We start from the raw sequence: 26092 nt of genomic DNA on the forward strand, positions 1-26092 counted from the left end.
TTGCATCCATATGCCCTGATTTTCTGGTCTGAGTCCTCTTGGGTACCTCCTGGTTGATGCAGTTAGTTGCAGGAATCTTTTTTTTTTCTTCAGTGAATAGTAAAGATTGAAGAACAACTCTTTTGGTGGACCAGTATCTGTTGGGGAACAGGATTTATTGCCACACACATATATACCCCTTTAACCTGTCTCCCAACCAGGGAGGATTATGTTGTCTTGTTTCTTTCTTCAGAAAGTATGTGTTGGTCATTTCCTATGCTAGGGGCTTAATAAATACCTGTGGCCTTGTATTGAGCTGATTTGCATTGTTAAATTACCAGAGATAGGGGCCCAAGCCTAAAATGACAAAAATTTCATTTGACCAGTTAGGATAAAAGATGCAGTGCCCTGAAAATACACAAATCCCTTTTTAACAATTCCGTTAAAAAACATATGCTACATAATTGAATATAAGTACAAATAAAAGGCACCTGGTACAACTTGTTCCAACTTCTCTTTTATTAGAATCTAAGTGGTAACATTTATTTCCAGGCAGTGTCACTGATATTGGTTTTGTTCATTATTAGGATATTGTAGTTATTGCACTCTGAAGGGAGAAGCTGTGGGTTTATAACCAGGACTGGCAAGTGGCCGAAGAAGGAGATGCACCAGCTGATGGGCCTTTTATAGAGTCAAAGCGTGTCAGAAATCATCTTCAGGAAGCAAAGCGTCCCTTCCCTGTGGCGGGCACTCCCCGGGGAGGCTGGGCACTTTTTCTCCTTCGGCTGTGGGTCTGGTATGGACTTTGGCTCTGATCCTGCTGCCCGATTCCGGGGCAAGTACCTGGGGGCGCCTGGAGGTGGGTGGCTGGGAGGCTGACATTGCCTTGGTTGTATGTCCTGGGAAGCCAGCTGAGAAAGGCCCGGGGGCTGCAGGCCTGCAGGAGCCCTGGTGTTTCATTATTCTGATTTTAACTGGCCTGAGTAGGATTTCTGGATGGGCTTCAGAACGGGGGGAAAGAGAAAAAAGAGGGAAAAAAACCAGACCATAAATTGCTGCTGTAATTTACGTCAAACACCCTTGCACCATGATCACAGCCCCTAATAAATACATTCCTCTGACTGGTGAGGCTGTAATAATCCTCCCCCTGATGATTTCTGCATTAGGTTGTTGCTGTTATTCTTATTGTTTGGTAATGAAGGGCAAAAATCAATATTGGGTGTTTTGATTCTATTAACAAGGAGAATAAAATCCTTTTCCTCTCCTGTATCCTTCACACCTTAACTAGAAACAGTTTCAATACCTGGTGACAGAAGATTGACTTGGGGGTTTATCCTTTTCTATCTCCTAATCTGTGGAAGAGGTTTTAAGGCAGAAACGTAGTCAAATCAAGTCACTTCTTGCGTTCTTCTTCCTCCTGAGAGGAAGGGAGAGGCTATTTTCTTCCCGTGGGAAGCTCTGCGTGAAGTCTAAGCTGTCTCAAGAGGATCCACGGAAGCAACAAGTGCATAAGGAGCCTGTACCAACTTCCTGAGCAAAATGAACATCTCTCCTCCCTTATCCACCTTTGTGGACGAGAATGCGGCCCTAAAGGGAAGGTCAAAGAAACTGCCACATTTCTAGTTCTCTCAGTAGATTCTTTATAGCCGTACATAAATGTTGTTTGCAATCACAACATGGGCCTACTTGGGAACTTGGCTATGGGGTTTTAAAGAAGACATTGATCATTTACACCTAAATAGGATCTTACCATTTTCTTTATTTTTTTTTTAAGATTTAATTTATTTATTCTTAAGAGACACAGAGAGAGAGGCAGAGACACAGGCAGAGGGAGAAGCAGGACTTGATCCCAGGACCCTGGGATCACGACCTGAGCCGAAGGCAGATGCTCAACCAACTGAGCCACCCAGGTGCCCCAGTATCTTACCATTTTCAAAAATATTTTATTGATATTTCTCATTTAATCATTTTATCATTTGAAGTGGCTCTTAGTCATTGCCATTTTCAGGTGAGGAGACCGAGGGTCAGAAAGGAGGTATGCTTCTCAAGGTTGCCTGGCGAATGTAGGTCCAAGTTTCCTATAAGAAAAGAAAGATAGCCCCACTTTCCCTGGTTGGTGCCTCTGGAATAGTATAGCATTCACCAGGAGTCTAGACATGGGCTGGCTTCTATACTTTCCCACAGAGTTTAAACAGACACATCAGATTCAGTAGAAACTTTGAAGACACCTGGTGCTTGGAGCTTCCCTTAGGGGACAATGGACACAGGGAGAATTTGCTGTGTTCTGGGAGCATGTTTCCGATTACTTAATATTAGCAGACCATTTGTAACTCAGATGTCAAGCAGGGTTTTAGTGTCCTAATTTCTCGAAAAGATGGCTAAGCCCCTCCCCCACCTCCAGATATATCCCGTGTAAAAATAAGGAGGCCCTTTACAGCACCTCTGCAGATTTCCAAAGAGCTTATGCATCCCTGTGGTTCCCTTTGTCCTGCAAGCTCCTGCTTCTGCTGAATCATTTCATCTTGGAAATTGTCTCCACACCCCTCTGTCGTCTGGGATGTATGATGCAGCCAAGGAATGAGGCCGTCTTCCTTTTCCTTCTTCAGACGAACCACTCATGCCAGGGTGGTGCGTGTGTGCGGTGTGTAGATTACTGGCACTTTGGTAGGATGGGAGCATTCCCACATCACCACTTGGCTCCTTTTTCAACTCAGTTCCTGTTTCTTACCATTTTCCAAGACTCTCTTATACTCTTGCCCTTTCTTCCTTACTTGTCTGCCTCCCTCAGATTCCAATCTGTTTTGAATGCATTTCAGTTCAGCTACTTTCTTTGTTTCCTTCTGACACATGCCCTTGGCATCTCACCTTCTCCACAGGTGCCTTATCAAGGATATTTTCCTCAAAAAGACTGTTCTCTTCCTAAGAGGAATTCTGATGTCAGCCAAGGCCACGTTTTCCAATCTGCTGGATAAATAAATAGTAAAACAACAAGCAAAAGAACTCAGTGTTGGATGTACATTGTAACAGTGATAGGGGTGATATTAATACCTTATAGATATTGAAAGTTTTCCTGTTGCCAGCAGGCTTTGCCTATAGATACTAGCGTATTTTAGCCATACAGTAATTCTTATGGTTCTGATTTTCAGGGGAAGAAACTGAGGGTCACATAGAGCCAGCAAAAACGTGTCTGACATTTTTAGAGTTTTTTCTCCACCATGAGTGTAGGTCTAGTTCTATTCCAGTCCACACTGCCACACTGGTTGGCTTCTGTGTTTCATTGTCACACAATGAATCAAACTTGAAAATTTCAGCCATCTCTGATTTATATTTGCCACTGGCCTCCCTGGACCATAAGCTCCAAGGAGCTGACTTTTTGGTTTTTGACAACCCTCAACATTGAGCCATGCTAGGTCCCTAGCCTTTTGTCACGTTCTAGAGTTCTAGAAACACTATGCAGTGAAGACTGTGCCTAATAGGGCCAGGTCATGAGGCCATGCCAAATATGTAACCTGCTTCTTTAAAATTTGTGGACTCTTTCTCCCTCTCTCCCTCTCTCTGGCTCCATTGGCTGCTACAACCAGCCTGCATGGACAGTATTTAGAGGATTTTTTCTTTTTTTTTCTCTGTAATATTTCTTCAACCTGGAAATGCTTTATAATGTGTCTCAAAGACTTGTGAGAGCCCCAGCAAGGAAGGGGTTAAAATGATTTTACCCACAGAATTTCATGAACCACCTGTGAGCCAGCTTTGCATCCTCTTCTCCATCTCTTTATGTAGTTGTGTCAGCTCTCTCCCCCAAGTATGCATTATCTGGACCATTATGGAACCCATCAGCAGAGGGGCCATGACCTCTGGCTGACCTTGGCCTGCTGATGCCCTGCCATGCGCTCCAATTACCAGGATATGTAGAGGTGACTGCAGTCTTTTGAGACCTTTGGAAGCTTACAGCTTTGTCAGGTCCTTACGTCTTTTCAGTGGCATTGGGTGACTTCTAGATCCTGCTGGCATTTCTCTTCTTGGGTGACATGCGTGCTTACTCTAAAACGAAAACTCCAAAGCTGTGGTTGGTTTGTCTTACTAGAAAACTGTAATTTTCCACTGCATGGCCTGTTCTCCTTGGATGATGGGCTGTAAGAAGGAACAGTGAGAATATGAGGAAATTGGTTAATCTTTTTGCTAGCAGCATTGCTTTTTTGAACTATATTTTCAGGGGGTGGAGGCATCTAGAGTTGTGTTGACTTGATACTTCCAAGTCTCTCTGCTTGTCTTTTCAACTTCATCTTCATTCCTAAAGTGATTATAGCTGTGCAAAAAGTTTAATGGTTTTGGTACTACTTTGTAGTATTTTTTGCTAATTTTTTTCTAAGCACGGGTAATAAAAAAAAATGTCACTATGCTCTGCATTTCAGAAGCAAAAGAAAATTAGACACCTGTTATATAATATGCTCACAACATTATGTAACACGTTTTTCCACTGGAAATAATGCTCCAAGCTGTTTTGTTCTCCATTTGCTGTGATTCATTTAAGTGTTGAATGTTAAACTGGTCTATTTACCAAGCTCAGAAATGTATTAGGTTGAGCCCATGAATTTGCTGATTTCGTAGATCAAAGCATTAAATATAGACAGTTTTATAGGGTCCAACTTGCATCAGCAGCATTAGGCAAAACCTGATTGGAAGCGGGAGGGATCATCTAGCGCCTCCCCCATCTCCAGGCAGGATTGCATTTCAGTCATACTCAGAAGAATCTCTTAACTCACGCTTTTTAACATTTGTTGTCAATGAATAAAGTCCCATATACTCTTCTGGGTTAGTTAAGGGATTAATATCACTATCAAAGCAGGGAATGGGTCATTCTGGAAGCTCAGCAGAAGAGCTCAGCATAGGTGGTGGTTATATCTGCTCTTTAAGATCTTACGGGACACCTTACACATTGTGTCCCTCTTGACTGGGGTTTTATTTTTAGATTTTCTAGTCTTAAACAATTGTTAAATGTGGGTATATTTCTTTTTTAAAGGGAGATTCAATTTTTTTTCTAATTTATTGAGATATAATTGAGAGGCACCACCATATACATTTAAGGTGTGTAGCAAAATGGTTTGACTTGGATATATTGTGAAATGATTACTGCAGTTAACATCCATCATCTCATGTAGATAAATAAAAGGAAAAAAGCAAACCAATTATTGGTTTTCCTTGTGATGAGAACTCAGGATCCACTCCCTTAACAACTTTCCTCTATATCATAGAGCGGTATTAGTGGCAGGTATCATGTCATACATTACATCCCTAGTACTTATTTATCTTGTAACTTGCAAGTTTGTGCCATTGACCACCTTTCTCCATTTCTCCCTCCCCCTACTCACTCCTGGTAAACACAAATCTGATCTCTTTCTCTCTGAGTTCTCTTTTTCTTTTGTTCTACATGTAAGAGAGATCATACCCTATTTTTCTTCCTCTGACTTGACTTAGTATGATGCCCTCATGATTGGTCCTTGTTACGGCAAGTGGCAGGGTTTCTTCATTTTTATGGCTGAATAATATTCCATGGAAAGTGTGTGTGTGTGTGTGTGTGTGTGTATCACAGTTTTTTAAATCTATTCACTTGATGGACATTTAGGTTGTTTCCATGTCTTGGCTCTTGTAAATAATGCTTCTGTGACCCTGGGGGGCTGCAGATAGTTAAAGTTGGTGCTTTCATTTCCTTTCTATATATTTGATTGAGGTTTTAACAACAGAGAAGGATTCTCTGTTTCTTTCACCTCTCACCAACCAAGAGGTAGTGAGAGGTGGGTTCATCAAGAACCAACTAAGTCTGGCTCTGATTTGTGATTTGCTTGAGATCCTGTCTCAGATCTTAGTCGTGAACATAAAAATAGAAGTTGTTCAACAGCTTGCTTGGCTACCTCAGGAGGTGGGTCCTCCAAATGAAGAGATCGAATCTGCTTTACCCAAGCAATGAGATTTCCAGACAGAGTAAAGTCACAGTGATAGCCTCTGGACTCTGGGTAGAGTTTTCCCAGCATGTGCGTCAAAGCCAGATGCTCAGGGTGTCTGCCCTTTGTCTCAGACTCCTCACTGTGGTCAGAGTCTGCAGCTTCTCCCCACTTCCACTGGCCATTGGCCAGCAGCTCCTGATGCCCAGAGGTTTCAGCACAGGGTACATGTTCACTTAAGCCAGTACCTATTCCAAACATTGAGCGAGACTTATTCTTTTGTTGCAAATAAAAATGTAGTCACCCAATCCTGGGTGCGTTCATTATAGCCTGAGTTTTAGGTACTGGGTTTTTTGCAACAAAGAGCATGAAGGCCACCTCTTTTCATTTGTCTAGGAACTTAGCTCAGAGCCTTTGCACACCATGACATTATTCCAATGCAGAAGACACAGAGTTTGGATGTGGGCTGTACAATAGAGTTTTATGCAGTGTATAAACTCAGTTTGAATGAGATAAAAACACCCAATACAGTCCTTGGCCCTTTACAGACACTTGGCAAATGCCAAAAAGGTACAGTATAGAATAACTAGCTGAAGAGGAAAGAAGAGAGGCTTTTGGGTCAGAAGGCCTGAGCTCGAGTCATGTACTGGCCACTTGTACGTGTCTGACCTTAGGCTGTTCTTTCACAGCCTCTGTTCCCATTTGCAAAGTGGGGTCCCTGCACCCCTCAGCATTGTCTTATGGGCATAAAATGCAATTGTGGCAGTAACAGTGCTTTGAATAAAGGCTGACACAGCCTAAAAATATTGGGTGTCTTTTACCCTCCAGGTCTGATTCTTGTTAGGCCTCAGATGTCTTTGCATGATTGGACAAAAGGTTGGGCTAATAAGTCTTAGGAGTGGATGTTTCCTAAAATTGATGAGCAGCTCTGAGTCCCCACCAGTTCCGTACCCTGTGGAAAACAGCTGTGGTGGTAGAGGGCTCACAGGGGTTTGGAGCAGGCTGGGGCCCCCTCTTACAAAAGATACCCCTTCCCAACAAGCCCTGTATCCCCACCATCCTGCAGCTTGTTGTTAATGGGAGGGAGCTCGGTCCAAACCCGGGTTTCCAGGGTCTGATGAAAGCCACAGCCTATTTAAATCATTTTCCTGTGGCCTTTAACCTAAAAAGATTACATTTCAGGGGTGGGAGGTGGAGGAGGGTGAGCAGCAGAGGACCAGCCTACTGTCAGAGGACAAAATCAAATTTTTTATGTGATGTTGCTGCATTAAATGGGCCAATCTTATGTCATGTAACATGTGAATAATGGCTCTAGCATGTGATGTCAAAATTTTCCACACGTCTCATAAATAAATCCAGCCACACCCCTCCCCCCAACTACCACCCAAAGGCTATGCATTTTTGAACTTCACCTTGCATCCCAAATTAAAAATGCGTTCTGATTCAAGGTTAAAGGTACAGTGTCCCCTTTCAAAAGGCACATGTCAGTGTTTCTGCTGAGAATGATAAATAACCTTTGGAACAGGCTATCAATTGTCAGGATTCTTCCTCCTCCCTATCTTCCAATTCTTCTTTTTTTTTTCAACCTGACTTTGCCGGTTAGGTCTGATGCTTTGGAAAGAATAGATGGTATGTTAGGCCAACCCTTGATGAAATTTTCTGTAAGGAAAACCCCTGGAGGTCCCGACGGGAGAAAAATCCCCCAGTCAGGTGGCCCAGTGGCCCCCAGGAGTGAAGGAGCCAGATGCAGTGCAGCTGCAATTAGCATTGGCAGCGCAGCCACGCCACGCACCTTTTACTGCAAGAAGCGTGTGTTTGTTCAAGGCCTGTCCGCTTGCACGGGGATGCCTGCACCGATACTGACGTTAGAAACCCTGAAACGCCACTGCTGTTGGCGAAGAGCTGCTGCCTCTGCCTTGTCGACTGCGACCCAGGCAGGTGACTTTGGGAAACAAGTACTCAGACCATCCCGGGTCCTCGGCGCCCGGAGTCGGCAGTAAGCACGCAGGCAGAGTCTTCTACGGAAGCCAGAGTCGTGGAGAGCTTCCGAAGCAGAGCTGCCCCTCGATCCCCCCCTAAAGGGCATCCTGCCTTTTGGCTTTTCCATTTACACGGGAGGGTCAGGAGGAGGCGACCGCAGGTGCAGGTGCGGGGCTGCTGAGAGCCGGGGCGGAGGCGTGATTTTCCAGAGGCCCAAGCTCCCGGGCGCCGCCTCTGTCCCCCCCTTCTCCCCGCACCTCACAAACAAAGGCAGCATCTTTCTGGGCCAGCGCGGCGAGCGCCCGCGGACGTTCCGGGAATGCACACGGCGACCTGCTCTGTGTAACGGACGTCAAGCCCAAGCCGCACAGGAGTCGCTACATCTGTTTTGGCTTTGTTCGCGGCACAGAGGGGCGGGGGTGCGCTCCGCGGTCAAGGGCCAAACTGCATGTCATATTTCATTACCTTCATTAGCTACTACAGAGGCCGCGCTCAAGGGAAAGGTTGGCGTTAACCCCTGAGCGACCAGCCTCTTCCGAGGAGCCTTTGCACCTCCACCCCCGGCTCGCGATCGCCGCCCGCTCACGCTGTGAGCTCTGATGTAGCTCAACTGTAAATCAGCCCCGAGGTCCACGATTTCACCTTCTGGAAGGAGGCAGGCTACTGTTTTATCCCAGGTAGCTACTTGCCGGACGAAAGAACATCTGGAACCCATTAGGACGAATGCTAGTGTGAACCCAACGGGGAAAGCGTGCGCAGGCTTAATAAAACTTTCCCCTCTTTTTTGTGTCCGCGGTTGTCTTTTTCTTTCCTTCCCCACATTATTTCTGTGAGTTAGTATCGCCAGCTCTTTCTGTGGTTGCCTGGAGTGAGATAAGATGCTGCTGCCCGATGCCTAGCTGTATTGGAGGAGCTTTTCTTGGGGTGCTTTTCTTGTGACATCAGTGGACTCCCATGGTGGTGGCCCTTGGAGGAGAGAACTCATCTCCCCATATTCCCATTGTATCTCTTGAGCTGTACTTTGCACTTAATGAAATAAAAGTGGGTGCAGATATCAAGTAGATCTTGATAACGCATGGCTCTGACAAGGGTCAGTTCTCATGCTGCGTATTGAATACATCATGATTCTGTTTACAAGCCTCTGTGGCCTGCATGTGCTGTTATCTAATATTAGGAAGACTGGCCAATTGGCCAGCGTAGGTCAGAACACACCTGGTCTGTAGAATTAGGGGTCTGGAATTTTGATTCTTCATCCTGGCTCTGCTATTGATTTATCTCCTGGTATCAGACAAAGCCCTTGCCCTTCATTCTTCCATCTGTAAACTATGGATCATTGTACCATTACGAGGGTTCTATGAGCTCAAATGATTTCATTTTAGGATACTCTGAAAAGCCCCAAGAAGACCATGCTTTAAGACACACCATTTGGAATAGTATAACATCCCTTTATTTTTATTAATACATATCTGAAGGATCTACACCAGTCATGTGCACATATAATCCCCGACCAACAGCACCAGCTTCACCTGGGAACTGGTTAGAAATGCAAATTCTTGGTCCATGTACCTAGTGAGTCAGAAGCTCTGTGGTGGGGATATCCTGATGTACACTAAAGTTTGAGAACTGCTGATCAATACATCTGGCTTCAAATCTAGGAGTTAAACTTAAGCACAGAGCCCTCTCGGCCCAAACATTAGAGTGGAAGCTCAGCTCTCCAAGGATTACAGTGTGTTACCTGACAGCCACTCTAGACCTGTAGGCAACACAGGTTCTCTCTAGTTCTGACTTGTAGACAGTGCCCACACAAAATAGTTTTTCTGAAAAAAAAAATTTTTTTTTCTGCTTTCGAGGTAAGTTTCCTAATTTGGCAGAGCTTTATTGGCACACTAAACTCCAGAGTCCCCCCCACCCCCGCCCCGCCCTTACTCCTGTAAGCTGGTGTCTGTCTCCTGGCATTTTGGATACAGTTGAACCTGTCAGGAAAATAAATTTCTCATAAAGATGGACACCCACTACCAGAGTAAGGCCATCAGGCTTAGATTTGTGACTCAAATGTACACAGAGGCAGAATGATGCCACACAAAGCATCTAGAAGTTCACTGGAGTTGGGACACTGACATGAAGATACTTTGCACATGGTACCCTTGGAAGCAGAAAGAGAGAAATGGAAGAAAATAGTGTTCATGGTCAGAAATGCTCTGCTTTGGTGAGTCCCACGTGTCCATCTTTCACATTTTTACAGGGGTCGTTGTAAAATAAAAACTAACCACAGAATGGACACCTGGATGTGTGATCTAGTTTTCTTAATCAGTAACTATGTGTAAATGGTAAATGCAGGAGCAGACGCTGTAGGTTGGCTTTTAGAATGTATCTGCATCTAGTCCTACTTTGTGCCTATAATGTCTTTTTTTTTTTCATAAAGCAGTGAAAAATTATATTCCCTCTCTCATCTCCTTTTGGTGTTTTATGTCTCCCTAAGATTCAGGACACATTTGGAATCTGAGAGAAGGGCCACCAATTAGGACGATTTTTTGTTGTTGTTGTTCCCATTTTTAACCTCAGACCAACCACCTCATTTCTCCCTCTTTTGAATTTGTCCCTAAGTTTGGTCCTACAATGAGACCTTTTGCATGGCAAGTTTAAGCCTGGAGCAAATTTTTATGGCTGAATTATAAACCCTTGAAAATAGGGGTTTATAATGGAAACGCTGACACAACCTTAACTCTAGCAGCGAGAGCGCAATGTAATAATAAATGAGGCAGAACAGCAAAGTGCTGCTTTTAATTTATCATTTAGTAGAAGAAAAAGGCCTTGTTTACTTCTTCTTTTTCATCTTCTCTGCTTCCAAGACTTGCAACCATTATTTTGAAATGTATTTTATAATAAAACCTCAGTGGTTATGTTGCCTAGGGCTTGAGCGTCCATTTTAGAAAGGAAGAGAGAGAGAGAGAGAGAGAGAGAGAGAGAGAGAGAGAAATTTTTGAGGCCAGAGAAGCATATTCTGTTGACTGATTATGTTTTGACTACACAGTTGCTGCCTGGGATGCATTTATTGTGGAACAGATCAGCTACTCTGCTACGATCCAGAAACGCCCTGAACATATGATCCCGTTTGGACATGTCTACAATAGTGGCAGTAAAAGTAATAATGATATTTGAAATGCCTTTTAGCTCTTTTAATTCCAGGCATCAGTGCATTTTGAGCATACAGATCACAGCCTTTGGAGTCAATGATGTTGTGTAGCTTGGTATCTTTCCCTAGTCTCTGCATTCCCATTTTGTGGATGGAGAAGCTGAACTCTTTCATTGTTGGTGTGATTTCTCTAAATGCGGTTCAGTCCTTACTAGGTGTCTGTACGCTAATCACTGGGCTGGGATACAAAAGATCATGGCCCCTCACCTCCTGGAACTTAGAGCCTAGTGGGCAAAGCAAACACGTAACAAGCAAAAAATAGTAGTATAAAACATAACCATAGAAGCCTGTTGTTGATTTGGGTGTTCACCTACTTCTGATCCTGACTCCATCATTCCTATTTCTTCAGAGGGGCCCGAGGATACAAAACCTCTAGTGTACCCTGTGTGCTGGGTATTTTACAGTCTCTGTGCCTGGGACTTGACCTTTATAAATGCAACACATCCTTCCTTTGTCCTGCAGCTTCTACGTTGGTTTGTCCAATAGGGGGGCTCAGTAGAAAAATAGGGGAGGCAGTGGGAAAGTGAGGTCCTAGTATTTATTCTTCTGACTTTTTCCCTTTTTGTCTCAGAATTGGTTGTGTTTCTTTATTGAAGGCCACAGCTCCTGTCTGCAGCCCTTTCCTACAACTACTACTCTTGCCAGGTTCTGGCAACCCCACCCTTCTTGGCACCTTCAGGCCTAGGGGTGGTAAGGGTTCCTGTGCTCTTGCTAGCCCTATGGTGCTGTTTCACGATCTCTTCAGGTTTCCCTAATCCAGCTCATACCCCTGCAAACAGTTCCTTCATTAAACCCTTCTCAGTATCCCCTTTTGAGTGTGTGCAAATTGCTTCCTGCTGGACCTCTGGCTGATGCAAAAAATATACACAGCACACGTGTGTGCACACAGACATGCATACATGCGCGTTAAGAAAACAGAGTATTTAAGCAGAAGATTTATAGAGTAGGTCCATTCAATGTTGGGATTTGTGGTGAGTACATTACGAAGTCACTTCTTATGATTCCTAGGCCAGATAATGCATCCATCATGCAAGGCGGCAAGCCCCTGAAATTACATCAGATTTACAACATAATAAACTTTCATTAAGATGAAGCTACATGAAACTTATTTCCTTTCATTCCCAAGACTAAACAAATGCTGCTTGAATACTTAATGAACCCAGGTCTCTCCCAAATTGGTAATGCTTGTATGAAGATATTAGAGAAGATGAAACCAGGAGATACAGAACATGCCACTCCTTGGAACATCCCAGGAGCTGATCAGTACTTATATTGTTGGCATCAATTTTCCTCAGCCATTCACAATGAGACACATGAGGCTGCTTGCGGAGGTTGATCTGTGCTTGCACCCACCATACAGATTCCTGAGTGCATTTTAATCATAGCATGTCTTGTGCTTTATTGAAGGGTTTACACTGTTTGGTTGCTTTCTCCTCTGATATTGCACTGGATAAATCAGTCGTGATCATTCCTTAGCATTTCAGAGAGCAAACACTCTAATGATAGAATGGAAGTGGTTCACCAGGAGGTGTCTCCTCAAAAGACATAATTCAGGAACATGGCAGCTTGAACATGTAGGTTTATCTTTATGCTCTCAGCCTCACTAAAGTGACAGTTTAAGTATAAAACATAAAATCATGAGGACCACAAACATAGAAGAGGAAGTGATGGCAGATAAGAAATGTTGACAAAATTTTGGAAGCTAAAAAATAACTGGACTGATGGTAACTGATTTAGGGGATAATAGAAGGATGGAGCCAAAGGTCTGCAAAAGGTAAGGTCAAGAATTGAGCCAGTTCGAGGTGCTAGAACATAAAGGTTCTGCTGTTGGAGATGATGGCTGTCTCTGCAGGTGTGGGAATGGGTAGGGCTGGTAATAGAACTACTTGGAACTTGGAAGTTGGATAAAAGAAAAGTAATCTTCTAGAACTTGGAAGTTGGATAAAAGAAAAGTAATCTTCTAGATTCACTCACCCTATACTTCAAATGAAAACCCCTTTGCCCAATTTTCTCAGAAGCTTGGAGTTCTGCTGAGGCTGAACAGGCTCTGACTTTGGGAATCAGGCATGAGTGAGGGCTTCTATTCTTTGCACATGGGGATTAATTGAAGTCTGTGTCATGAATGGTGGTGACCTATCCTTGCTCCTGTCTGCCACTTGGTTGGAAAACATTGTTGACTGGGCTGATCATCTCCAGGCTGGTGACTGGGGGGTTCCTTTCTAAGGAGTTGACCATTCAAAGGAAAGATCTACAGATACTGTAAGCTGGGATTTCAAGGAAACAACCAGATCCCTTCCTGAATACAGAGAACATCAACCCCAGAGGGAACTTCCAACAGCTTTATAAAAAGTGTCTATTTTTAAAATATAAATGAACAGATGGTGTTCCCCTAGACACTTAAGGAAAACTTTATCTTGATGACAGGAAGAAGCAGAGAAAAACAAAATTAAGATATTCAGACAAGGGAAGATGCCACATCCATGAAATAAGAATAGGATAATATTTTTAAAAGATAGTTCAAGATGAGAATATTACCCCCTGTACTCAGGCAACAAGTGAATATGGCAGAAATTTCATACAAAGATTAAAATTTTCAGAGAGTAAAAAAGTCCCAACTGACATCAGCTTTCTCGGTAGAAGTTCTGGAAATCAGAAAAAATTATTTTCAATGTAGAACTTAAGAACCAATCAAATTGTTGCCTCAGCATGATGTAGGATTTACCTCCCATGTACCTTTTCTTAAAAAGTTATCAAAGGGTGTAGTTTCCTGGTAAAGATGGAAAAAACTAAAAAAGAAAGAATAAAGATGCAAAAAATAGACAACACTAGAAGGAGGTAAATAGGCAAATAGAATTCTTAGGATAATGGGGAAGAGGCTTTTTAGGATAATTGCTGGGCAGAAGTCTTAAAATAGAGATATAGGTCTTATTGCTCCAACCTGGACTACAGGTCCTAGGATGTCTCTGAGGGAAAAAAATGATTAGGATATTCTGATGTATTTAAACATATTTGTAAGAAATTCATAAGTGGTGAGAACTTGGGGATAAATTAATGATACATATGTAGAAAACCAAGCAGATTAAAAAAAACCCAGGAACATTACCAACTCCTGGAAAAACAAAAACGTTGTGCCAGAAAAGAACTGTAACTATAATAAACCACAGAGCTTATGTGTGAAGAATGTTTATGTGGTAATAATACAATTACAATGGAGACAGCAAGTATTTTGTTTAAAAAAAGTTATATAACTATATCAAAAGAGTGGCGTGAGTGTATATACATGTGCATGTGCATACTTGGGGTTGTAAGGTATCCGAATCCTCGTTTTCCATGGTGTGAAGTCACGAGATAGTAGTGAAAAAGAAACCAAAATCAAGAAACATAAAGAAAAGCAGATTAGTTAGAAATGTGGAGGCAGACACCAGAAGAAACGATTAAGAATAGAAAGTGAAAGATTGCTCTGGGGAGCAGGAATCAGGACTGGAAAGAGGGTGCAGCAAGGAATTGCTATTCCTCATTAGAGGCCTTGCAGAAGTCCTTGTATTACATGGGTTATTTTGTTAAAAGTAAATTTAAAAACAATTCTGCAAGTGAGAATCTGTCTTTTTCATTTGTTTGTGTTTCTTCTTCGATCATGGTTAAGGGAACGACTCATGATTATATGTATCCGTAGTGCTCTCTGGGTGCCAGGCACTCGGTTAATTACTGGATGTGCATTTTCTCATTTAATCTTCTTGATGGTCCTGAAATGTTGTTTCTTTTACCTCCTTTTAGAGATGAGGGAATTTAAGTTCAGAGAAGGTAAGTCATTTGCTTAGGTTCTGTAGCTCTCTATGATTCCAGGGCCCAGATGTGTGCCTGCCGCGACTCCCCTACCTGCCGTCTCTCCAAGACAGCCAAGCATCTTCTTCCTGTGATCTGCTCCCCTCACCATGTTTTTAGTGAGGCTTTGCACATGCTAGTCTTCCCCCTAGAGAACACTCTTTCCTGCTCTTTCCACCTGCCTCCTTTCTTTCTTTGCCTCCTAACCACAGCCCAACTTTGTCAAGTTGCTGTTTTGAGGAATAGCACCAACCTGGTGGGGACACTGTAAACTGAATAGATGAGGTCCAGGGTGAGGTGGAGCATAGTACCTAGGACAGCCCTGTGTCTAGCCTTACTTAGTACTAGCTACATGACCTTGAGAAGATCACCTAACTTTACTTTCTTTGTGTGTGGAAAATGGGATAATAATAGTGACTGTTATTTGGTAATAGTTTACTATTAATAATAGTAACTATTTATTGGATTGTTGCAAAGATTAAATGAGTTCATACATGTGAAGTCCTTAAACTATTACAGGCACACAAATGTTAGCAATTATTATTTGCAATTAATACTGTTGACTGGTTTACAGTGGATTAACAATTGACAGAATGTTTGTGGATCTAAACGAATAGTTCATCAGTCTTCTAGAATAAAACAGGAAACTGCCCTTAATGTCGTAGGCCACACACTTCTTGCCCACTGGATTTCCTTCAGGTTAATAAAACAACAAAGAATTTTTACTGTTTCTTGAGGAGGAAGCAGGATTGGGCAAAGGAAGGAATCAAAGAGTGATGTTGTGGCTGCAGAGGCCTTCGTTGATCCCATGGAAAGGCCCTGGGAGGCCCATGGGATCTGAGTTGTCTCAAGTCAAGGAGAGGGGGTTGGGTCTTTGTACACCCACATTAACAGTCATAGGATGGGAACTGTGTTTGGGGTGGTGCCCTTTGGTCAGAGATGCAGCTGTGAGCCTTCCACAGCTAACTCTCTTGGCAGCTGCGGAAGTGAGCATCTCAGACAGATGGAAGGCACGAGGCTACCCATCACAGCCTCCATTTCAGTGCCTCTCTCTCTCTGGCAACTAGCATTTTCATGCTGCCTCAGCATTTAAAGTTGGGAAAGAAGGTAGTCCTATAGATTTACGTATTCTAAAGATTTTTTACCCTCCGTATTTCAGAATATGTTACATGACGGTAACAGATGAACTCTCATCTCACAGGGGCTGAACATGGCAAAGATTTATTCCTAATTTACAGCGCATACTTAGCAAATTTAACTCAGTGTAGTTGTGCCTGGGGATGTGTTCCACACAGTAGGTCAGGGACCTAGGCTCTCAGGGCCATGATCTTGGAGCAGTCCACCTAGAGTCAGAAACACGGAGCCTCCTTTAGTGCTGAGGGAACCAGAGTGTCACATGCCAGTTTCTAATGCTTCTGCCTAGCAGGTGGACATGTCACTCCTGCTTAAAGACCAGGACCCAGACCCAGCCGTTTGACTTTAGTTGCAGGAGAGTGGGGAAACGTGGCAGAGCCACAAATGTACAGGGAGCTGCTAGAGCTTCAGCGCCGCTCAAGGCCATTCACATTCTTAAGGAAGAAGGATAGCAGGTTAGTATCTGCCACCAGAAGAAAAGAAGTAGGTTTGAACGTTTACCTCTAATCATACCCTAAATCAGGGTTCTGAAATTGCTACTCATTAGTGAGCTTCAGGGAATAATTGAACCCTTTAATGTTGCCTGAAAATTTTTACATGTGTTACACATGTTCCTGGGGGTAGAAAGTCCATAACCTGAAGCAGATTCTCAAAGGGGTCTGTGACTCCAAAAGGGTTAGAATTCACTGTGCTCTTTGGTCACTACAGTATCGGTCCTTGGTTTCACCTCCATGACAAAATAGAGGCTCAGGCTTTGCCTTTCTTCTGTAAGTGTCAAGATTCAGGTTTGAAAATGAGACAGGAGTAGTAGCATGTTGGGCTGCCTTTCACCTGAGCCAGCTGCCCACTGAGCCCCCGAAGCGTGATTCTTGGCCCAAGGGGGTCTTTCTGTAGTGACTAGGACTCTGCCCTGGCCAATGGGGCTCTGGCTGAGCTTTTCTTAACTTTGTGGACAGATTCCCTCCTGTATTTAGTAGAGGATCCAGTTGGTGATGATTCCTTCTTGCCCTAAGTTTTTATGACCCTGATTATAATCTATAGATGGAGTCAGCAAACTTTTTCTGTAAGGGGCCATCACCTCCGCCTCCCCCAAAGACTCCAAATGATGTTAATCTCATCTTCCCAAGCCAGTTATCCCTTTTTGTTTTGTTCCTAATCACTGTTAAAGCTTTTAATATGGATAAAGGGAAAGCTGTTGCTTTTATACACGTCTTCTTCATGGTTGTTATTGAGTAACTGATATTCTCTTTCATGTGTACCTAGTGACTTCCTTGTAAATAGGAAATGGGTACAGAAAAAAGGCAGCCTTGGAATAGTATTAATGCTTAGCTGTTACATTGCCTTTGATGAGGGGCAGTCTACATATATATCCACTTCTAAAATAGGAAGCTATTCACAATAGAAGACAATTAACAGAGGAAGTTGAGTGACATCAGAATTCAACTGGCATGAGCCTCGTTGGCTCTAGTCACGACTTGGAGGTCTATGTTGGGTGAAGACAGAGAAGAAAATTTCAGGAAATCTGGGGGCTGTTGTTTCATCAGAGGTGACCTTTGTTGCCGTATGGTAAGAGTATAGCTCCAATTCTGCTTTCACTGTTGACCTGTGCTTCTGTGTCTCAGGTTTCCATGTGTATTTGGTGTAAGGTCCTCATAGAGCAGGGTCCTATTTATCTTTATAGGACCTAAGTTTTTTCATCTTCCACATGGCAGACATGGAAGAGTAAATGAGAGAATGAATGAACAGTGTGTAGGATTTTAGGACCCAGTAAAGTCAATCCCGTTCTTTGGATTTTCTTCTCAATCACATCCCTAGATGAAATGCTACCACCTTTTCCTCTTCTTCCTCCCCCTCCTCCTCCTCTTCCTTCACTGCTATTTTCTTTTTAGAATTATACACTCGTTCACTTAAAAATTAACTTCTAGACAGTCATTATACTTGAATTGTGTGTCATTCCAAGTGGCATTAGTGGACTCAACTGATTTCACTCCGGTGGCCTTTCAATGTGTGAATTTGAGCACAGGCAGTAAAGACAAAAGTGAATTCCCAAGATAAGCTTTTGCAAACGTTGGGAGACTCAGTAATGCTACAGTTGTTTGCCGGTTTCTGTCTTTAAAATGGGAGACACAGGTTGCCGTATCCTACTCTGCTAGTCGGCTCCTGGTGATTGCTGTTAGATGCCTCTTCTGGGGCCCAGACAAGATGAGTTCCATGACGTCCAGAGAAAACACTAAGCTATAGCTTATCTCCCCAGAGTTTGCTAGTAGCTTTGCTCGTTTTTCACTCACCTGTGGATTGTCCATTTAGAAAGTATGATTAATATTCTATAGAAGAATCTCTCCTTCAGAGATTTTCTTACCATCATCTACATTGCATTTAAATTAGTTGATATGAGAATGTCCTCCTTTCACTAATCAAGATTCTATAGCTGTTCAAGATCTAGAGGATCTCCTTCCCATGTGACCTTGACTTTCCTTGAACTCAGGTACAAGTTGTTTCATTATTGTTTGTACTGACATGATTTCTTAGTGTTATTTTGAACTATTGATTAAATCCTGCATTGGCACTTTACCATTTTATTTTCATTAATTAGATGAAACTTAACTCTTGGAAGTCAAAGACAAGGTATTATGGGTCTTTGTAAATCTTTTGGCATTAAGTATGGTCAAAAGTACACACACGGGGAAATGATTATTGCTCTGAGTAGGTCATAAACAAATGTATCACTGGCTGTTCCTACATATTAAGATTTTCCCTATTTGATTTTTGAAAATAATTATAAGCCTGCTTAAAACAGAAGAACATACATTGCTGCTACCTTCAGGGGATTATTGTGGTTTTGAATGTGCCCTTGAAGAATACTTATTATTTTGCAAAATATTTTCACTATTCATTACACAAAATTTGGGTAGGCAAGGGAAGGTAAATTAACAGAGAAGCTGAAATCTCACTAAGTGATTGTCTTGCCTGCCACATGGTGATTGAATGAATGAACGGCTAAGTGGATAAATGGCATCAGAACAGAAGCAGAGTTGGAACTGTTTCATTTTTGGGTTGAGGGCTAATGCTTTACTCCCTTCAGTGGTTAGGGAGGTGGTGAGTGTATTATCTCCTGGAACAGAGTTGTGTAGGAGTGTGTGGTTCCTCTTCCCCAGCAGAGGTTTCTTTCAGCATGTGCTCTCTTTCCTGGGAGAGAACTCCTGAGGTCACTTTTGCATTCACCAGTTGGCTTTGCCATTTTGTACCATTTATTGTTTCTCAGTCTTTCCCAGGGTGCTTTAGGTATCCTTTAGCTAAAGAAAAAAAAATCCCATTTCTGTTACTTGCACTGGTAGGACACCTGACACGATAACCTCCCTTAGCCTCAGTTTTCTTATCTGCAAAATGGAGGTGAAATGGGACCGGCCACAGCGGGTGGAGAATCAGATGAGGTCACGTCACATGCTCGGCCCTCTACCGGCACACAGCAAGTGCTCGCCAAATATTTGCCATCCTTACTGTTGACAGAATTGGAGATACGCACTGAGAAAAAAGGATCTGGGGACTTGTCATCAACAGAGAGGACATGAATGAATATTTCCTGAGTTGCATTAGAATGAATTTAACTCAGCTTTCTAAGGGAAGCTCGCTGATCCAGGGAATGGGGAGAGATGGGGATCCCTTGCCGTGCACACCGAGAAAGGGAAAAGTGTGGCCGGGCTATAGCAATTAAAACCGATATGTTAGAGATGGGACGTGTTGCTCCTTAGAAACCCTGGCAGCGCGGGACCTCCTTTCCATTCATAGGAAAAGATGAAGAGTAATCCTGCCCCCCCCACCCCCCCGAATGCCTCCTTCCTTTCCAGAAGAAGGGGATTGGCCCAATTCAGTTGCACAATGTGCAAGGATGTAAATCCGATAATGTCATGCTTTAAAAAAAAAAATAAAGCGCGCCATGCTGATTGCATATATGGACAGCTGGCACACCTTAAGAAGTGAGAGCGGTTCAGGCGGGAATGTAATAAGGCCCAGGAAAGTGGCAGCATGAAAGGGATGACCTTTATTTGCAATCATGGCTGAGATTTACAGTTTATTACTGATAGCTTTTATAAAGAGCCATTCAGTTCAGAGGTGAGAGGTTTGTCATCTGGAAATGCAATTAACTTTACCTTATCCCAATCCCCCTGGCCTTAGTGTGAGAGCAGCACTCCAGCACTTCAGCAATATCATGATTTCCCCTCTAATTTCATTTCCGTCTCCTGCATCCCTAGGTCCTTGGCATTAACGCGGTTGCATATTTTCACTATTATTATTTTTTATTATTGCTACTCCCTGTCATCAGTAGCCAGAAGGCACTTGTGTATTTTTTTTTTTTTTAGATTTAAATTATTTGATTTCTGAATGAGGAGAACTTCAAAGCATAAAGCCTTTTCCAAGCACAGCAGTTAGAGCAGCATACAGAACCAACTATGTGCCGGCTTGGGTCCCTAAAATTAATTATAGAAATGGACAGGTCATATCAAGGAGGAGTCGCTTGACAGGAAGAGGGGACCCCAAGAGTGTAAACCCTCGCCGTCCCTCCTACATGGGCGATGGGCACACTGTGCCTAGAAGGACGCCTGCTCAAGCACTCGAGCATGTGCAAGGGAGCACAGCACAATTGGAAACACAAAAAAAATGAAAGCGATTTTGGCACCCCTGCCGTGTGTGTATGAGAAGTCCCGAAAGGTCTATTTTTGTTTCACAGGTTCAGTTTTATGACCCTCTCTTGTCTGTTAAGTCAGGTCTGCAGGAATTTAAGAGCCAGACACAAAAGCAAGAATTTAGTACTTTTTGCCAGTTGGTTTAGGTTATTTGAAATATAGCCTAGTATATTTTCCACACTAGGCTGCTGCCAGATAGAACAGAGGAGGGAAGTGGTTCCAAGAGCCTGCATCCTCAGATTTTTCAACCTTTGAAGAATTGAGGGAGAGGAGTGGGGATTCTACTGCAGGCCCCGTCACTTAGTGCCACGTTGTCTGCAGCTCTGGCACACTGCCCCCTGTCTCCAGATAGCCCCTCCACCTGCCTTATAAAACCCCAAACAGAGGGACCTTTTACAAATTCCTAAGGCTCTATCTGAAAACTATTTCCTCTGGGGTAAGGTAAGAGCAGAATAATTACTACCCCTGCGTTTTTCATCCCGATTTTATTGTGGCTATTATTTTCATCAGTGTTAGAGGTTAATATCCCTATTTTTCCCCTCCACTGCCTAAATATAACTGGGGCTCAGCACACAGCCAAACCAGGTAGCAGAGGAAATAGCATTGCCACCAAAAGAGGTCTGGATTAGTCCATCTGAAATGAGGGTTTGGGGCCCTAGGGTAAGAATTGCCCTACTGCAGCTGATAGCAGATAGATTTAAACCCATAGTATTTCTTTTCTCAGCTGAGAGGGGTCGGGTTAAAAGATCCAGAAGGTGAATAGAGCATGAAACGATGCGCTTATGTAACTATATTGGTGCTACAATAGAATGGCATCTCTAAGAATAAAAGCATCCGAGAACCATTTTTAATAGGAAGAAGGAAAAGCGGGCGCTTCAGTTGAGCATCCTTAAAGAACTCTCTGCAGGCAAAGCAGGGTTGAAGGTGCTTCACTTAAGGGAGCGTGCTAAACTTGAGGAGGATATAGTCAACTGCCCTTTCCCAGAGAAGTATCTTTAAAATTAACTTGCCAAAATCTGGTGTTTTAAATCCGGTTTGTCCCTGGGCTCTGTCTATACTCAAAGAAGAGAAATGGGGACGAGGGCAAGCATGTAAACTGGATGGGGTGCATTCCAAAGGCTAGTGGAGGATTCTAGTGGAGGTGCTACCTGGACTTAGGTCCAGGCACTGGCAGCGGAGGGAAGTAAATGCACATGAGATAAGTTTTGGAGGCAAAACCTATAAGGTGTACCTACATATTGAATGTGATGAGGAACAATTAATACACGGAAGTCAAGAATCCGTTGTATCCATTCACTGGATCCTTAGAGATCCAAATGCTTCCTTAGAGTTCCAAAGCCGTTTCCACTAAACACCACTGTCCAGCTCTCATCAACTGGGGTCGCGCGTAGTCACCATCTGTGGCTTGGTGACGTGCCCAGGTGCTTTTCGTGCAATCAGTGCCTCCAGCTGTGGAGCTCAATGGCGCATGCCTGTGCCCTTCCCAAACGGTACCTTCTTCGGAGGACATGTGTGGAACAGCATCTTTATTCCCTAGAATCAAGCATCGTCAGTGAGCACAGTGATAGCAAGAAGATTTGGTGTGGGGTGAGACAGATGTTTACGTGTACAAGGAACAGAGCATATGAGTCTTGGTTAGAATTCCTCTGGGCCACCAAACTCAGGAACCCTGGTGGGTCATGGGGGTGACCACTGTAAAGTCAGCTTGGACGGTGAGGGCAGCTTGGAGGCCGTGAGAGGGCTGAGCTCACATTTCACTGAATACTTAGTGAGTCTGTGCCAGTGCCAGGCAAGGCCGTGGGGATTTTGTAGTGAATGAAATAGGCAGTGTCCTCTCTTTCCTGAATTGCTTTTGGAGAGTTTTGGCCCATGAATCGAAGGGGGAAAGAATCAAAGTGAGAACAGTTAAAGCTCAGGATCTTTTCCATTTTAAGGAGGGTTGTTCCATGGAATGTTAGAGTCTCCAGGAACTTAACTCTAAACCCTCTTCTCCATCTACATTAACTCCCTAAATATTTTCATCCACTGCCATAACTTTAAATACGATCCGTGGGCAGATAACACTCAAATGTGTATGTTAAGCCCTTCTTTCCTCTGAGTTCTAGATATATATCACCAAGTGGCTCGTCAGCACTTCTGCTTCAATGCATAAAAGCAGCTTAAACTGAATGTGGGCAAACTGAACTCCTCATTTTCTCTTCCAAAGTTGGTGCTTAACCCTCTTGGTAAAATCTACCACCACTTTTTCTGTTCCTTCAGCTGCAAACAGAGGGTTCTGTTACCTGCACAGCAAAGCCACCAGCAGTTCTGCAGGTTCTCTTCAAAGTGCCCTCCTACCCACTGCTTATTCCTCCCATTTTGCACGCTCTTGATCCTGGTGTAAGCATGGTTAGCTCTTGCCCCCTACTTCATTAGTCTCCTTCCTTTCCTCCATTGTCCTTGTTTCCGGTGTCAATTTCCTGCTTGGAAGCCTGGGAAAGTATAAATCAAAAAATGTTTTAAAATGCAAAGCAGAGCCTGGCTCTTCTGCACTCAAAACCCCATCCCATGGCTCCCGTCCTTCTCATGCTCTGTAAGACCAGACAAGTCTAGTCTGTGCCTCGCTCCCACCTCCATCTCTTTGACATCTTTTTCCACCAGAAGGAGCTTTAGTTTCAGGTGAGTGAAGTCTAAGTTTCATGGGCCCTCATTTGGCACAGGTCCTTTCTGAGATTTGAGAGGGTCCCTGAGCAGTTTTATATTAGGAATTTTATTTTCTGTGTCATAATTAAAGGGTTCCCCAAACTGCATACGCTTCAAGCCTTACGAAACCTGGTTTCACCTCTTCTGGCCCTCTCCCGCTTTCTTCTCTCCAGCCCTGTCAGCCGCCCTTACTGCAGCAGACATGGCAGGCTCATTCCTGCCTTGTGGCCTTGGCCCTCACTCTTCTTCCAAAGCATCACCTGGTTCACCCCCTCCCTCTGCTCAGGTGTCTGCTCACATACCTCCTTGTGAGAGAACCCTTCCCTGATGGCTGCCTCCCTGCATGCCCTGCCTCTTTCCCCTCTTTACAGCTTTCCAAAGACGTTAGTATATATACTTGTTTGTCTATTGTGTATTGATTGTAGATTGTTTGTTGTGTTGATTGTATATGTTGTGTTATCATTCACTAGAATAGAAACCACAGATGGATGAGGACTTTCCCTGGTTCACTATTTATTCCAAGATCCAGGAGCAGGGCCTGCCTATAGTCAGTGGTCAGTGAGTGCTATCTGGATGAGTGAAGGCAGGGACCAGCTATTCACCATCTTCTTTGAGAAAAACTTTGATGAGAACTGAAAATGTATACAAGGGAGAGAAGAAATGACTGCCTTGTGGTGAGGTCTATAGAACATAAAGAAGGGGAAGCAGTAGGGCCCAACTTTCTGGAGCAGCACTGCCCTCTAGAACTTTCTGTGGTGATGAAAACATTGCATATTTGTGCTATCCGATAGACACTAGCAACTGTGGCTTGAGCACTTGGAAGTTAGTGAAGCTCAGGAAACTGAATTTTAAATGTTATTTGATTTTAGTTCATTTTATTTCAGTTAACATATTTGATTAATGTCATTAGCTTTAAATAGCCACATGTGGCTAATGGCTACCACATTGATCGGTGTAGGTCTGGGGACTCAGAATCCTTTATCTGGGATAGCAGGATATAGCCAGATACCGGAGCTGAGACCAAAACCAAGTACTTCTGATTTTAGAGGGAAAACAGTGCTCTCAGATCACCACAGAGAGGAGTGACAGGGTGTAAAACGGGCATGTTCTTCAAGCTGCCTTGAGATCCTCTAAAAGCAGGACTTTTTTACTAACAGTGTCTGATAGTTAGCAATCATTAGATTTCTTTCTTTTCTTTTCTTTTCTTTTCTTTTCTTTTCTTTTCTTTTCTTTTCTTCTTTTCTTTTCTTTTTTTTCTTTTTCTTTTTTTTTTGCGATTAGCCAGACTGGATGACTTAGAAACACACACACACCACAGAAGGTTTGGTTTGAACTAAAAAGGCCAGTTGACTTGCATCGATTAGAAATAGGATCTGCCCCGGAAGGATGAGAAGCGGTCGCAATGAATACACAATTTCATACTCAAACATGGATGCAAGCAGCCAGATCCAAATGAGAGCAAGACTCCTTAACTGCAGAGCTGGTGTCTGAGAAACACCTAAGATGAAGAGCGAATGACAACTAAATAGGGTTTTGCATGGCACCACCAATCCTATTTTCGCGTGAAGGGTGTATGGCAAGGGGATCAGGTGGGCAATTGCATTGTTCAGCTCACCCGAACAGATTCTAACCACATCTGGAAAGTCAGCTGTGGTTCACATCCCCACAGTTTAAGAAGGAAATAAAATGTAGAGGAAATAAAAGAAAGGCCACAAAAATGATAGAATGTTGGAAGAGCAAACTCGAGTGGTCTGACATAAGAAGTAATTTATATCCTCCCAAAAGAAAGGCTTCTATGGAGGAAGTGACCGCAGTCTATAAATACCTTCAAGGTAACCATAGAAATGAGAGAGAGGGATTAGTCACCATTTTCTGGGATGGCAGGACCAGGAGCCATGGCCTAAAGCTAAGAAAGAAAAAGTATTGTAGCCATTAGTTAAAAAAAAAAAAAATTATTTTAGGCTATAAGGACTGGACAGGATAGAACTCTCACGGGAAGGAAGCCAAGTCCTGTCACTACACTTAGAAGCTGATCGAATGAGATAGTAATGGAAATAAAAGGAACATCAGACTAAGGACTTACTATGTCCTGTGAAATAATTGGTCTGATAGGTCCGGAAATCTGCCCTTGGCCGTGGCCCACGCACGAGGCCTCAGAGAAAGGTAAAAGCTCCACACACTGTTCCTCCAGACATGCTGAAGCCAGGCAAATGAGGAGAAGTTTCTCCTGACAGTTGTTTTAAACCGGCCCCAAGTTTGAAGTTTTGTGCATTGTGACCACATATGGCCCACACCCTTACATCTGGATTTTTGGTTTATCTGACTGGCTCTGCTGTGGGAGCTGGGCTGAGAAGGGCCGTGATGCCGGCTGTCAGAGCACCATCCTCAGGCTTCCTCCTTCAGAGAGGATTGTGCAGCACCGTGTACAGCCTTCCAGGATGAAAGTCTGGCTTTGTCTGATCCATGTGCACAAGGCAGGGTAGTGGCTCTGTTAGTAACGATGATCAAAATGCTCAAGTTCCCTCTTGCCTTTCTTGGAGGAGTTTTATAAATTGATCTCCCTTCAGTCTTCCCATCATGCTGGGGTGTTATCACCCCGATCTCTTAGCATTCTAAACATTGGAGTTCCAAGGAGCTGAAGAGACCATATCATCTTCTTATATTTTTCACAGTGAGAAAACTGA

The 26092-nt window shown here is 43.4% G+C and overlaps 2 long non-coding RNA genes across 6 annotated transcripts; both read right to left on the bottom strand.

Annotated features, from left to right (window-relative positions):
• Positions 1-491: 491 nt before the first annotated feature.
• LOC140628069 (uncharacterized) lies at positions 492-8496 on the bottom strand. Of its 5 annotated transcripts, none has more exons than XR_012026495.1 (5): positions 8361-8496; positions 3877-4107; positions 2845-2943; positions 1907-2057; positions 492-980 (listed from the first exon to the last, which is right to left on the bottom strand). It is a non-coding gene; the product is annotated as an uncharacterized lncRNA (long non-coding RNA). The 5 variants fall into 5 exon arrangements; XR_012026489.1 differs by having other exon boundaries at positions 2845-2940; positions 3714-4107; XR_012026492.1 differs by having other exon boundaries at positions 2420-2940; positions 3714-4107.
• A 12856-nt stretch (positions 8497-21352) lies between these two features.
• On the bottom strand, positions 21353-25629 carry LOC140624454 (uncharacterized). The gene is made up of 3 exons (XR_012023934.1): positions 25492-25629; positions 23009-23197; positions 21353-22259 (listed from the first exon to the last, which is right to left on the bottom strand). It is a non-coding gene; the product is annotated as an uncharacterized lncRNA (long non-coding RNA).
• Positions 25630-26092: the final 463 nt, after the last annotated feature.

The sequence above is a fragment of the Canis lupus genome, chromosome 3 (assembly GCF_048164855.1).
Source record: "Canis lupus baileyi chromosome 3, mCanLup2.hap1, whole genome shotgun sequence".
NCBI lineage: Eukaryota > Metazoa > Chordata > Mammalia > Carnivora > Canidae > Canis > Canis lupus.